The 13,529-nt window shown below is 42.0% G+C and overlaps 1 long non-coding RNA gene across 26 annotated transcripts in view; it reads right to left on the reverse strand.

Moving 5' to 3' along the window:
- Positions 1–581: 581 nt before the first annotated feature.
- Positions 582–13,529, reverse strand: part of LOC145534514 (uncharacterized) — a 31,212-nt gene continuing 18,264 nt past the window's right edge. For 8 of the 26 annotated variants that reach the window (XR_014074680.1, XR_014074705.1, XR_014074699.1 and 5 more), the window contains 3 exons: positions 7,324–7,437; positions 3,542–3,657; positions 729–2,669 (listed from right to left, as the gene is read on the reverse strand). This is a non-coding gene — a long non-coding RNA (uncharacterized LOC145534514). Of the gene's footprint in view, positions 3,353–3,541; positions 3,658–5,351; positions 5,498–6,936; positions 7,438–13,529 lie in introns of those variants that run through there. The other 18 variants (XR_014074703.1, XR_014074695.1, XR_014074704.1 and 15 more) reach the window with 7 other exon arrangements.

Raw genomic sequence — 13,529 nt, forward strand, 5'->3', positions numbered from 1 at the left:
TGGGTTGTGAGTGTGCAGGGGGCGTCCATCTGTCTGAGGGAAGGCTGTTTCTGGGTTTGCGGGGTGACCAGGGGAAGATTGGAGGGAGTGAGAAGACTCTTCCCTGTCTTGCATCTGTTTTTCTTTCTCCCCACAATGAAGGCTTGTCTCTGAGTCAGACTTAGAGGCCAGGTCAAATCAACTCAGAAATCCTTGCTGGCATCAGCAATCCAGATGAACCTGATTCAGCCTCGGGTCAGAGCAGCCTGGGGCGTCTTGGTGGTGTCCTCTCTGCAAGCACTTACCGTAGTTTGCTTTGCGCTTATGTAATACCTTTACTGCAATTTTTGAGGACAAGGCAGAGGCAGTGTATTCTTTTCATATTTTTAAAAATGTATTTATTCTTAATTGGAGGATAGTTGCTTTACAGTATTGTGTTGGTTTCTCCCATACATCCACATGAATCAGCCATAGGTATACATATGTCCCCTTCTTTTTATTTTTTAAGAACTTTTTTGAGATACAATTTACACTTGTTCAACATGGACATCTTGCTGGTGTTTATTATATTCATAGAGTTGCACAACCATCACCACTAGTTAATTTCAGAACACCTTTATTACCCCAAAGAAACCTTATCAGCAGTCATTCCCTATCACCGCTTTCTCCAGCCCCTGACAACCACTCACCAGCTTTCTGTCATTAGGGATTTTCCTATTCTGAAATTTCAAACAAGTGAAAACAAACAATTTGTGGGTTTTTGTATGCTGTTACATTCATTCCTGTTCTCATGAAGCTTAAGGTTGTTCAACAGGTAATCACACAAATAAATAAATAGCAGTAAACTATGGAACTTACATGAAGGAAAAATTAACATCAAATCTAACTTGGGGAAAGGAGGGAAGTCTCTTTCTGGTGAGGGAGCTTTAAGGCTGGTCCTGAAGGATGCATAGACCCTAGATATGGGAAGGATAGAAGGATATAGACTAGTGGTAAAGAACCTGCCTGCCAATGCAAGAGACATAAGAGATGCAGGTTTGATCCCTGGGTTGGGAAGATCTCCTGGAGGAGGGCATGGCAGTCCACTCTAGTATTCTGGCTTGGAGAATCCCACAGACAGAGGAGCCTGGTGGGCTACAATCCATGGAGCTGCAAAGAGTGACTTAGCATGCATGCATGTTAAGACACGTCTGGTAGGAATGGACATGTTCATGGTAATTTTCAGGAAAGGGAAAAAGGCCACTGTGGCTGGGGCCTCGTGAACAGAGGTGTGGATGACACATGTTTTGGCTGGTGAGTGAGGCAGGGGCCAGGTCATGTAACATCTTATGGGGCTCATTAAGTATTTTTAAATTTTATCTCAAGAGTAACAGAAAGTGATTAGATTGGTTTAAGCAGGGGTGGGGGGTGGGGGGGTGGGGGGGATGGGGGGATGGGAGAATGTTTAGCTGCAGTTTGTTAGTAAAAGAACCCTTCTGGAGCCTGCAGAGAAGGAAGACCAGATAGACCTCGTGGGAGACTAATGCAGTGGTGGGGCAGGTGAGTGGGTGGGAGGTCTATACTGGGAGCAGAGGCCGCAGGATTGAGTCACTGGTTGGATTTAAACACGGAGAGAAAGAAAAGGGCCAAGATGACACCCACGTTTCTGGCAGGAACCAGGGCCTGGATGAAAGGGCCATTCACTGAAATGGAAAAAGCTGGAGGAGGAACTGATTGAAGGCTCAGGGCTGGGAGGATCAAGACTTCAGCTTTGAATGTAATATGTTTGAGATGCTCGGGAGACAGAGCAGTTGATAGTGGACAGCAGATAGGCAGCAGATGGTCCCGTCTGAAGCTCAGCAGAGAGGCTTTGGCTGGAGATGCGTCTTTGAGAGTCTCTGGCACATAAAGGGTGGTGGGATGTTTGAGATCGTCAAGGGAGAAAAATGATAAGTGAGGAGCGGAGAGGGCCCAGGTCCCAGCCCTGGTTAACTGCACTTGTGTTCAGATGGAAGACAGGAGCCAGCAATGCAGGCTGCAGAGGAACATTCAGGAAGGCAGAAGGGAAGCGGGGAAAGTGGGGTGTGAAGTCACAGAAGCCACAGCAAGACAGTTCCTCCAAAAGCAGGACGTGGCTGCTGAGAGAGCTAGTAAGATTGTACTTGTAACGTGAACTTCAATGAGCCTGACAGTAGCAGGATTCAGAGTGCGCAAGAGGCCACTGCCTGGTTGGAATAAGTTGCAGGATAAAGGCAATGTGAGGACTGGAGATGGGACGTGCAGACAGCGCTTTGGAGGGCCTGGGCTGTCAGGGGAGGAGAGAGGCAGGGGCACCTCTGGCTCAAGGGAGGTTTTCCAGTTTTAATGTCGGCTTCTTTGTTTATAAGATTAGAGAGAACAGAGACTTTTGGGAGGCTGGTGGAAAGCACGCTGAAGAACTTGCAGGGGTGAGAGGCAGTTCTGATGTGGTCAGGGCCCAGCACGGGGAGGAGGAGAGGGATCCAGAATTCACGGTGCTGAGCTGGGCTTTTTGAGGCTGGAGCGATTGTCACAGGACACAGCTGGGAGACCACGGGTGGAGATGCAGACAGATGAGGGGGCTCAGTGAGGAGCGGGGGGGTGGAGGCAGGCATCGCCTCCTGGTGGGCTTCTGGTGGGTTTCCTTAGGAAGGGAGAGGTGAGAGTCTTCGGAAGTGAAGAGCTGGTTGAATCTGTCAGGGTGACAAGAGGTGTGAAGAAGGGATAAAATAATTATTGTGGGGGATGGGAGAGCAAACTCACCGCAGAGACAAAATGCAAAAGAAAAAAAAAAAACCGAAGCCAAACAAACAACAAAACTCAAGTCCTTTGCTTGTCTTTCACTCGTGCAAAGACTTCCTATTAGATGCCAAGATGAGTAGGACATGATTCCTGTCTGCAGGTTGCTCACTGGGGACACAAACACCAATATTGCAGATAATTTAAATGTGATTAATGCCCAAACAGAAGAATGCGGAGTGGACTATGGGAGAAGGGAGAGGCATGTATATAGAAAACAGGAAGGCCAGGTACAGGGAGGCGGTGGTGATGGTTATGGGAGGCTTCCTGGAGAAGCGGCTGAGTGAGCTGAGAACAGAAGAGTAAGAGCTGGTCACAGGAAAGCCTGGGAAGGCGAGTGGCCACGACAGCCTGAGAAGCCTGAGGGCTCTGCGAGGCTGGGGCCTAACGTGCCGGTGGGCTGGGCAGTGGTCAGCAAGGGGGCTGGGGGCTTGGACAGAGAGCAGGTCGTGGAGCAGAGCGTGTGTTAGGAGACTTGCGGCATCCTGTGTGTGCGGGTGAGCCTCCTGGGCTCTGTGCAGGGTGGCAGCTGGGTTTGCCTTCTCCGTGGATCACGCTGGCTTTCGTGACAAGAGATCTGAGGGAGGCGGGAGTGAGACCAGAAGGAGAGATCAGTTGGCAAGATGTGACCATAGTCCCCTAAGAGGAGACCTCTACCCGCCTCCACCGTTCCATTGCTCCACTGAGATTAAACGTATCAGGTGGGAATTTCCTGTTGGTCAGACCTGACGCATTTCCTAGTGCCCGGGCTGGGGAGAAGGCATACCTGCCCCTTTGAGCTTCCTCGGCTTATCTGCCTGCAAGGCAGGAGACGCAGGTTCGATTCCTGGGTCGAGAAGATCCTCTGGAGAAGGAAATGGCAACCCACTCCAGTATTCTCGCCTGTAGAATCCCAAGGACAGAAGAGCCTGGAGGGCTACCACCCACGGGGTCACAAGAGTTGAATACGACTTAGCAACTAAACCACCACCACCCCTGAGCTTTCCAGTGGAAGATAGAGCCTTGCTCCCCAATTATCCCCCTAACGTAGAGAAAGTGAAAGTGAAGTCGCTCACTGGTGTCTGATTCTTTGCAACCCCATGAACTGTAGCCTACCAGGTTTCTCCGTCCATGGGATTCTCCAGGCAAGAGTACTGGAGTGGGTTGCCATTTCCTTCTCCAGGGGATCTTCCCGACCCAGGGATTGAACCCATGTCTCCCGCCTTGTAGGCAGATGCTTTACCATCTGAGCCACTAGGGAAGTCAATGTAGAGAAGTCCAACCTAATAGGAAATTTTTGTTGCTATTGCTGAGCAGACAGAATAATGGCAGATGACCCTCCACTATTCGTTTTAGAACTTTCCTTTTTATACCCAAATGCTTTGGAGATTTCTTCATATTAGTAGGTATAGATTTACCTACTTTTATTTTTTAAGCTGCTGCCTGATTAAATTCTTAATCAGTGTTTCTCAAAATATGATTTGTCTGGATCTTTTGGACCTACCCAGGCACACCTAACTGTAACTTTGACTGATTTATTTCCTAGATTTAGGCCAATCTAGTTTAAAAGGTCTAGCTACATAGTGAACTGCAGTCGATCAGGCTACATTTTTCTGAGTTTGTCTTCCAGTACATAGAAAAATTTGAGCCTGGGTAGTTCCAATCCTGGGGTGTCATAGGATCAGATCACAAGTGAATTTCATTTTAGACAATATAATTATCATATTCTAAATAATTTTTTTAAATGTTAAACACCAACAGATAAGGGGGAAAGGAACCACCATCTCTTGTGCACTTGTTACATGCCAACGACTGGTTAAGGAGTGTTCCCATTTGTTATCTGGCTTCATTGAGAGGATCTGTTTTCAGAGTAGGAGAGTCTTCTCTGGCTTGACCCGTGTTGCCTCATTGGGTGGGCGGCATTGGCTACAACGAATGTGTCACTTTGGTTACTTTCCTGCAGGCTTTAGGAGTAATGATGAATTGCACAATCAGGCAGGGAGGTGTCTGGGAGGACCAGGTAGTAGTTTGGAGATGTTCAGTCACCACAGTTAAAGAATAGGAGTTGGGGATCCAGGTGTTTAAGATAAAATATGCTGAGCAGTACATAGTCACCAGAAGTGACAGGAAGCTAGAAGTACAGATGGGAGATGCAGGTGACAATTCAAACCAATGAGCTGGGCCCAGTGCACACATGCCTTGGGGGAGGCTAAATCAGCTCAGGCCCCATCTTCAGAGAAGGAAGGGTCCTGAGTCTGGTGCCTGGCTTGATGTTACCAACACAGCACGGTTCAAACACGTTGGAGCAAGCTTCCATGTGAATCACTTTCTTCCCACTCGTGGGCTACGTAAGGGCAGGCTTGTCATCTCTGTCTGGTTTGTGGTTTTCTGGGGTTTATGGCATAATTGGGTTCCTTAGTCTCTTGGTCTCTCTTTCTTTAGCAGTCCACCTCAAATACTCCATAGCTGACTTGTCAGAGCCACACCTTCCACACCTGCCAAAGCTTCCGTAGCTCCGGTTCACCGTGTTGTTCCCTTAGGGTAGTTACCAAGGAGGAGTGAAAGGAGTTTCTACCAGCCTCCTGGGAGAAACTCACCTGCTTTCCTGGGAGCTGGGCTTTTAATTCAGACTTGTCCTCAAAACCGAGGCTGATTCCGGCAAAATTCTGATGGATGTATTCTCCAGTGGGTCCCCCACATTCTTCAAGCAATCCTGTTACCTCAAACCCATCCTGGTCCTCACCTGCAACCCTCAAGGGAGGAAAACAGCAGCTGAGCAAATTTCTCTGGAGCATTGATCACCTGTCTATGAGAAATATGTTTGTTTGCTTGCTTGTTTTCCCAGAGAACTCTTGAGTCAGAAATAGCACGCCTTATTTCTTAAGACTTTCAGTTCTTGGAGTCAGACATTTGCATTGAATTTGATTGATCTTAGACAAGTTCTCTAAGCATAAATTTGCTCATCTGTGTAGTGAGAAAGGCACTGCACAGGAAAAGCTCATGTTTAATGCCCACTCTTTATTCCAGGACTAGCTTCTACTTTGAATCTCTACTCTTTTATCCACTCTGTTGAGCCATGCTGCAAACCCTAGAAGGATTCTGACTTTTCATCTTTCCTCCTAAGCTCTAGAATACCCTGCTGTCTTAAGCAGGGATGAATTTGTTGACTTTTCTCTGTTCCTTACTTTGACTTTTCAAAGCTAAATTCACCCCCCCGCCAAGTAGGGAGCTAAAACCCAAATAAGAGAGAAAGGAAAAATTTCCTAGACCTTGGAAGACTGCCAGCTGACAACTCAGTGGAACCATTTACTATGTCGCAGGGTGGCAACACTTTTCCCCCGAGGACTATTACTACTAGATAGTAATACTGTCTAGCATAGATCAGAGCTATAGGTAAATACAGAGAGATGCCACTCCTAAGCTCACTTTTTGATTTCTGCACCTAGGTCTGCCTAAGTCTAGAGAGAAATGAGAGAAAGAGGGCCATTTAGAGATTGCTAGCTGAAGAGTATCCCACCTGCTTTAGGACAGTACCTCATTCTGTTAAGAACTGTCTCCAAGATGCTGTTCTAACTGTGTCTTCAATGGGCTAATTCACAATTCTATAACATTGGTTGCTTCTGGAGATGAGATATAGGATAAGACTAGGAAATCCTTATATCTACTATAAATTAGTTCCTTGGTCAGAAGCAGTGTTGTATATAAGATATACTGATGGTGAATAGACATTCAGTAAGTTCAAGGATGATGGTGTTGGCAGAAGGATGGTGAACAGCTGAGCATATATTAGAGCAAGTGTCTATTCTGGTGGCAATTTCCCTTCTTGATGGTAGAGGGTCAATGTGCTAAATTGCCACTAGGTGGCAGTCTTGACTACTGGGGACCTGGTACCATATTGGGGTCACAGAGTTGGGTGCTGCTGCTGGCAAACTGGGCACTGAGGATTTGAACCACTAAAGATAATTTATACTTGTGTTCCTTTAACTGCTAAAAAAAACCCTTTTGGTGAAGATAAAAATCTCGTTATCCCCTCTTACTGATTTTTTGATATATTCATTCTATCAGGGTATGCTTTTAGTTAAGAAAAATTACATTTTTTATTATTCTCTATCTTCACCAGCCAGAATATTTTTGTGACACCTGGAGTTTCAAAAAAAGTTCACTTTTAAACAGAAAATAGTATATTAGTTAAAACATTTATTTATCAGTGGAAGCCTTTCCTCACTTTCTGTCTTCTCTTTCCCCTGCCGAATGCGCCCTCCTGTCCTCCTGCTGAATTTAGTTTTGTTGGTTTCAGCTACTGTTCAAGACCTTATCTATGGTTTTATTTTTTAAACTGGTGACCATGAGTCTTTGGTGTCCAAAAGATTTTCAGTCCTTGGGGTTGTAATTGGTAATCTAGGAGATTTATAAAGATTTTTTAATGATTTGTAGCAACAATGAAATATACTGTCCTGATAAATCCAGTATATATGATCACCGTGAGTATGAACTTAATTGTGTGACTTTAGATATGTCATTTTTGGTCTCTGGGCCTCTGTTGTCTTAACCGTGGTTTAAGACACATACGTGGGTCTATGCTAGTGGTTTCCAATTCTGATAGATGGAATAACTCCTTCAAGTGTTGTTAGTAATTTGAAATTCTCCTTGATATGGCTGAGCTTCAATGTTATCTTTGTTGTCCTGAAATAAAATTCATATGTAAAATAAGCCACCAATACATATAATCCTGAAACATTTATATAATATCCTAACTGTGATAAAGATGATAAATAAAAAGAAGTAATTAACCACAAATAATGATGTGTTTTTAATATGAAAATAACTGGTCATTGGCTATAATAAAAGACAAGTAGAGAAATCAGAGACACGACTGAGCGACTTCACTTTCACACATTGGAGAAGGAAATGGCAACCCACTCCAGTGTTCTTGCCTGGAGAATCCCAGGGACGGCGGAGCCTGGTGGGCTGCCATCTATGGGGTCGCACAGAGTCGGACACGACTGAAGCGACTTAGCAGCAGCAGCCGCAGAGAAATCAGTTGTTTGCATCTATTTGGAGAATTACTGTGAACATAACAACTACAAATGCAGACAGATTAGGTGTGTAGAAATGTGACTCAAAAGTCGTGAAAAGTATTGCTATTGATAATGTTATTTTGCAAAATGTTGAACGTTTCATGATAAAGTTCTGAACTAACGTCCAAATATACAATCTTCCTTTTATTTACATGGTCTTTGCATTCCTGACAACCAAGCAAAAATACTTTGTTTTTGCGTATATTAGAGTCTGTGTGTGTGTTAGTTGCTCAGTCGTGTCTGGCTCTCTTTGACCCCATGGACTGTAGCCAGCCAGGCTCCTCTGGCCCTGGAGTTCTCCTGGCAAGGATCCTAGAGTGGGTTGCCATTCCCTTCTCCAGGGGATCTTCTCAACCCAGGAATCGAATCCAAGTCTCCTGTATTGCAAGCAGATTCTTTACTGTCTGAGCCACCAGGGAAGCCCATATTAGAGTCTAGCTTTAGATAATTATAAACAAGCTTTAACTACATGAAATGAGTCTTCATTCTTTATCCAATCTGACAATTTGCCATTTCATTAGAGTTTTTAGACTATTTACATTGACTGTTATTATTGGTGTGGCTGGGCTTAAACCTACCATTTTGCTCTTTATTATCTGTTTTTCTCTTTTGTTATTTGTTCCCTCTGTCCTCTTTGTCTTTTTCTGAGCTAATTGATCATAATTTATGGTTCCATTTTGTCTCCTGTATCATCTTGTTAGCTATACTTGCTTTTTGAACTGTTTTTTTAAGTGGCAGCTTTTGGGTTTATGGCACACATGGACCCTGTGAATGGCGGTCTGCCTTCAGGGAATATCATACAACCGAATGCATGACGCAACAACCCTATTACAGCATATTTTCATTTTTCTTTTTTTTTTTTTTTTTTTTTTTTTTTTTTTTTTTATTTTATTTTATTTTTTTTTTATAAATTTATTTATTTTACTTGGGGGCTAATTACTTTACAATATTGTAATAGTTTTTGCCATACATTGACAAGAATCAGCCATGGGTTTACATGTGTTCCCCTTCCCGAACCCCCCACCCACCTCCCTCCCCCTCCCATCCCTCTGGATCATCCCACTGCCCCGGCCCCGAGCCCTTGTCACATGCATCGAACATGGAATGGTGCTCTGTTTCACATATGACAATACACATGTCTCAATGCCATTCTCCCAGAACGTCCCACCCTCACCTTCTCCCTCAGAGTCCATAAAATTGTTCCATGCATCTGTGTCTCTCATTCTGTCCCGCATATAGGGTTATCGTTACCATCTTTCAGATTCCATATATATGCATTAGTATACTGTATTGTTGTTTTTCTTTCTGGCTTACTTCACTCTGTATAATGGGCTCCAGTTTCATCCATCTCAGTAGAACCGGTTCAAATGTATTTTTTTTAATGGCTGAGTAATATTCCATTGTGTATATGTACCACAGCTTCCTTATCCATTCATCTGCTGATGGACATCTAGGTTGCTTCCATGTCCTGGCTATTGTAAACAGTGCTGCGATGAACATTGGGGTACACGCGTCTCTTTCAATTCTGGTTTCCTCGGTGTATATGCCCAGCAGTGGGATTGCTGGGTCATATGGCAGTTCTATTCCCAGTTTTTTAAGGAATCTCCACACTGTTCTCCATAGTGGCTGTACTAGTTTGCATTCCCACCAACAGTGTAAGAGGGTTCCCTTTTCTCCACACCCTCTCCAGCATTTATTGCTTGTAGACTTTTGGATAGCAGCCATTCTGACTGGTGTGAAATGATACCTCATTGTGGTTTTGATTTGCATTTCTCTAATAATGAGTGATGTTGAGCATCTTTTCATGTGTTTGTTAGCCATCTGTATGTCTTCTTTGGAGAAATGTCTGTTTAGTTCTTTGGCCCATTTTTTGATTGGGTCATTTATTTTTCGGGAATTCAGCTGCAGAAGTTGCTTGTATATTTTTGAGATTAATTGTTTGTCTGTTGCTTCATTTGCTATTATTTTCTCCCATTCTGAAGGCTGTCTTTTCACCTTGTTTATAGTTTCCTTTGTTGTGCAAAAGCTTTTAATTTTAATTAGGTCCCATTTGTTTATTTTTGCTTTTATTTCCAATATTCTGGGAGGTGGGTCATGGAGGATCCTGCTGTGATTTATGTCGGAGAGTGTTTTGCCTATGTTTTCCTCTAGGAGTTTTATTGTTTCTGGTCTTACGTTTAGATCTTTAATCCATTTTGAGTTTATTTTTGTGTACGGTGTTAGGAAGTGTTCTAGTTTCATTCTTTTACAAGTGGTTGACCAGTTTTCCCAGCACCACTTGTTAAAGAGGTTGTCTTTTCTCCATTGTATATTCTTGCCTCCTTTGTCGAAGATAAGGTGTCCATATGTGCGTGGGTTTATCTCTGGGCTTTCTATTTTGTTCCATTGATCTATATTTCTATCTTTGTGCCAGTACCATACTGTCTTGATGACTGTGGCTTTGTAGTAGAGTCTGAAGTCAGGCAGGTTGATTCCTCCAGTTCCATTCTTCTTCCTCAAGATTGCTTTGGCTATTCGAGGTTTCTTATATTTCCATACAAATTGTGAGATGATTTGTTCTAGTTCTGTGAAAAATACCATTGGTAGCTTGATAGGGATTGCATTGAATCTGTAGATTGCTTTGGGTAGAATACTCATTTTCACTATATTAATTCTTCCAATCCATGAACACGGTATATTTCTCCATCTGTTTGTGTCCTCTTTGATTTCTTTCATCAGTGTTTTATAGTTTTCTATATATAAGTCTTTTGTTTCTTTAGGTAGATATATTCCTAAGTATTTTATTCTTTTTGATGCAATGGTGAATGGTATTGTTTCCTTAATTTCTCTTTCTGTTTTCTCATTATTGGAGTATAGGAATGCAAGGGATTTCTGTGTGTTAATTTTATATCCTGCAACTTTACTATATTCATTGATCAACTCTAGTAATTTTCTAGTAGAGTCTTTAGGGTTTTCTATGTAGAGGATCATGTCATCTGCAAACAGTGAGAGTTTTACTTCTTCTTTTCCTATCTGTATTCCTTTTATTTCTTTTTCAGCTCTGATTGCTGTGGCCAAAACTTCCAAAACTATGTTGAATAGTAGTGGTGAAAGTGGGCATCCTTGCCTTGTTCCTGACTTTAGGGGAAATGCTTTCAATTTTTCACCATTGAGGATAATGTTTGCTGTGGGTTTGTCATATATAGCTTTTATTATGTTGAGATATGTTCCTTCTATTCCTGCTTTCTGGAGGGTTTTAATCATAAATGGATGCTGAATTTTGTCAAAGGCTTTTTCTGCATCTATTGAGATAACCATATGGTTTTTTTCTTTCAATTTGTTAATGTGGTGTATTACATTGATTGATTTGCGGATGTTAAAAAAACCTTGCATTCCTGGGATAAAGCCCACTTGGTCATGATGTATGATCTTTTTAATATGATGTTGGATTCTGTTTGCTAGAATTTTATTAAGGATTTTTGCATCTATGTTCATCAGTGATATTGGCCTGTAGTTTTCCTTTTTTGTGACATCTTTGTCTAGTTTTGGAATTAGGGTGATGGTGGCCTCATAGAATGAGTTTGGAAGTTTACCATCTTCTGCAATTTTCTGGAAGAGTTTGAGCAGGATAGGTGTTAGCTCTTCTCTAAATTTTTGGTAGAATTCCGCTGTGAAGCCGTCTGGTCCTGGGCTTTTGTTTGCTGGAAGATTTCTGATTACACTTTCGATTTCCGTGCTTGTGATGGGTCTGTTAAGATCTTCTATTTCTTCCTGGTTCAGTTTTGGAAAGTTATACTTTTCTAAGAATTTGTCCATTTCTTCCAAGTTGTCCATTTTATTGGCATATAGCTGTTGGTAGTAGTCTCTTATGATCCTTTGTATTTCTGTGGAATCTGTTGTGATCTCTCCATTTTCATTTCTAATTTTGTTGATCTGATTCTTCTCCCTTTGTTTCTTGATGAGTCTGGCTAATGGCTTATCAATTTTGTTTATCTTCTCGAAAAACCAGCTTTTAGTTTTGTTGATTTTTGCTATGGTCTCTTTTGTTTCTTTTGCATTTATTTCTGCCCTAATTTTTAAGATTTCTTTCCTTCTACTGACCCTGGGGTTTTTCATTTCTTCCTTCTCTAGTTGCTTTAGGTGTAGAGTTAGTTGATTTATTTGATTTTTTTCTTGTTTCTTGAGGTACGCCTGTATTGCTATGAACCTTCCCCTTAGTATTGCTTTTACAGTGTCCCATAGGTTTTGGGTTGTTGTGTTTTCATTTTCATTCGTTTCTATGCATAATTTTATTTCTTTTTTGATTTCTTCTGTGATTTGTTGGTTATTCAGAAGCGTGTTGTTTAGCCTCCATATGTTGGAACTTTTAATAGTTTTTTTCCTGTAATTGAGGTCTAATCTTACTGCATTGTGGTCAGAGAAGATGGCTGGGATGATTTCAATTTTTTTGAATTTACCAAGGCTAGATTTATGGCCCAGGATGTGATCTATCCTGGAGAAAGTTCCATGTGCACTTGAGAAAAAGGTAAAATTGATTGTTTTGGGGTGGAAACTCCTGTAAATATCAATTAAATCTAATTTGTCTATTGTATCATTTAAAGTTTGTGTTTCCTTGTTAATTTTCTGTTTAGTTGATCTATCCATATGCGTGAGTGGAGTATTAAAGTCTCCCACTATTATTGTGTTATTGTTAATTTCCCCTTTCATACTTGTTAGTATTTGCCTTATATATTGTGGTGCTCCTATGTTGGGTGCATATATATTTATGATTGTTACGTCTTCTTCTTGAATTGATCCTTTGATCTTTATGTAGTGTCCTTCTTTGTCCCTTTTCACATCCTTTATTTTAAAGTCTATTTTATCTGAAATGAGTATTGCGACTCCTGCTTTCTTTTGGTCTCCGTTTGCATGGAATATGTTTTTCCATCCTTTCACTTTCAGCCTGTGTGTGTCCCTAGTTTTGAGGTGGGTCTCTTGTAGACAGCATATATAGGGGTCTTGTTTTTGTATCCATTCAGCAACCCTTTGCCTTTTGGTTGGGGCATTCAACCCATTTACATTTAAGGTAATTATTGATAAGTATGATCCCGTTGCCATTTACTTTGTTGTTTTGAGTTCGTGTTGAAACATCCTTTCTGTGTTTCCTGTTTAGAGAAGATCCTTTAGCATTTGCTGGAGAGCTGGTTTGGTGGTGCTGAATTCCCTCAGCTCTTGCTTGTCTGTAAAGCTTTTGAATTCTCCTTCATATCTGAATGAGATCCTTGCTGGGTACAGTAATCTGGGTTGTAGATTATTCTCTTTCATTACTTTAAGTATGTCCTGCCATTCCCTTCTAGCCTGAAGGGTTTCTATTGAAAGATCAGCTGTTATCCTTACGGGGATCCCCTTGTGTGTTATTTGTTGTTTTTCCCTTGCTGCTTTTAATATTTGTTCTTTGTGTTTGATCTTTGTTAATTTGATTAATATGTGTCTTGGGGTGTTTCGCCTTGGGTTTATCCTGTTTGGAACTCTCTGGGTTTCTTGGACTTCTGTGACTATTTCTTTCCTCAATTTAGGGAAATTCTCAACTATTATCTCCTCGAGTATTTTTTCATGGCCTTTCCTTTTATCTTCTTCTTCTGGGACTCCTATGATTCGAATGTTGGGGCGTTTCATATTGTCCCAGAGGTCCCGGAGGTTTTCCTCATTTCTTTTGATTCTTTTTTCTTTTTTCCTCTC

This window comes from Giraffa tippelskirchi, chromosome 14 (genome assembly GCF_054371585.1).
Source record: "Giraffa tippelskirchi isolate mGirTip1 chromosome 14, T2T-mGirTip1v1.2.pri, whole genome shotgun sequence".
Taxonomy (NCBI): domain Eukaryota; kingdom Metazoa; phylum Chordata; class Mammalia; order Artiodactyla; family Giraffidae; genus Giraffa; species Giraffa tippelskirchi.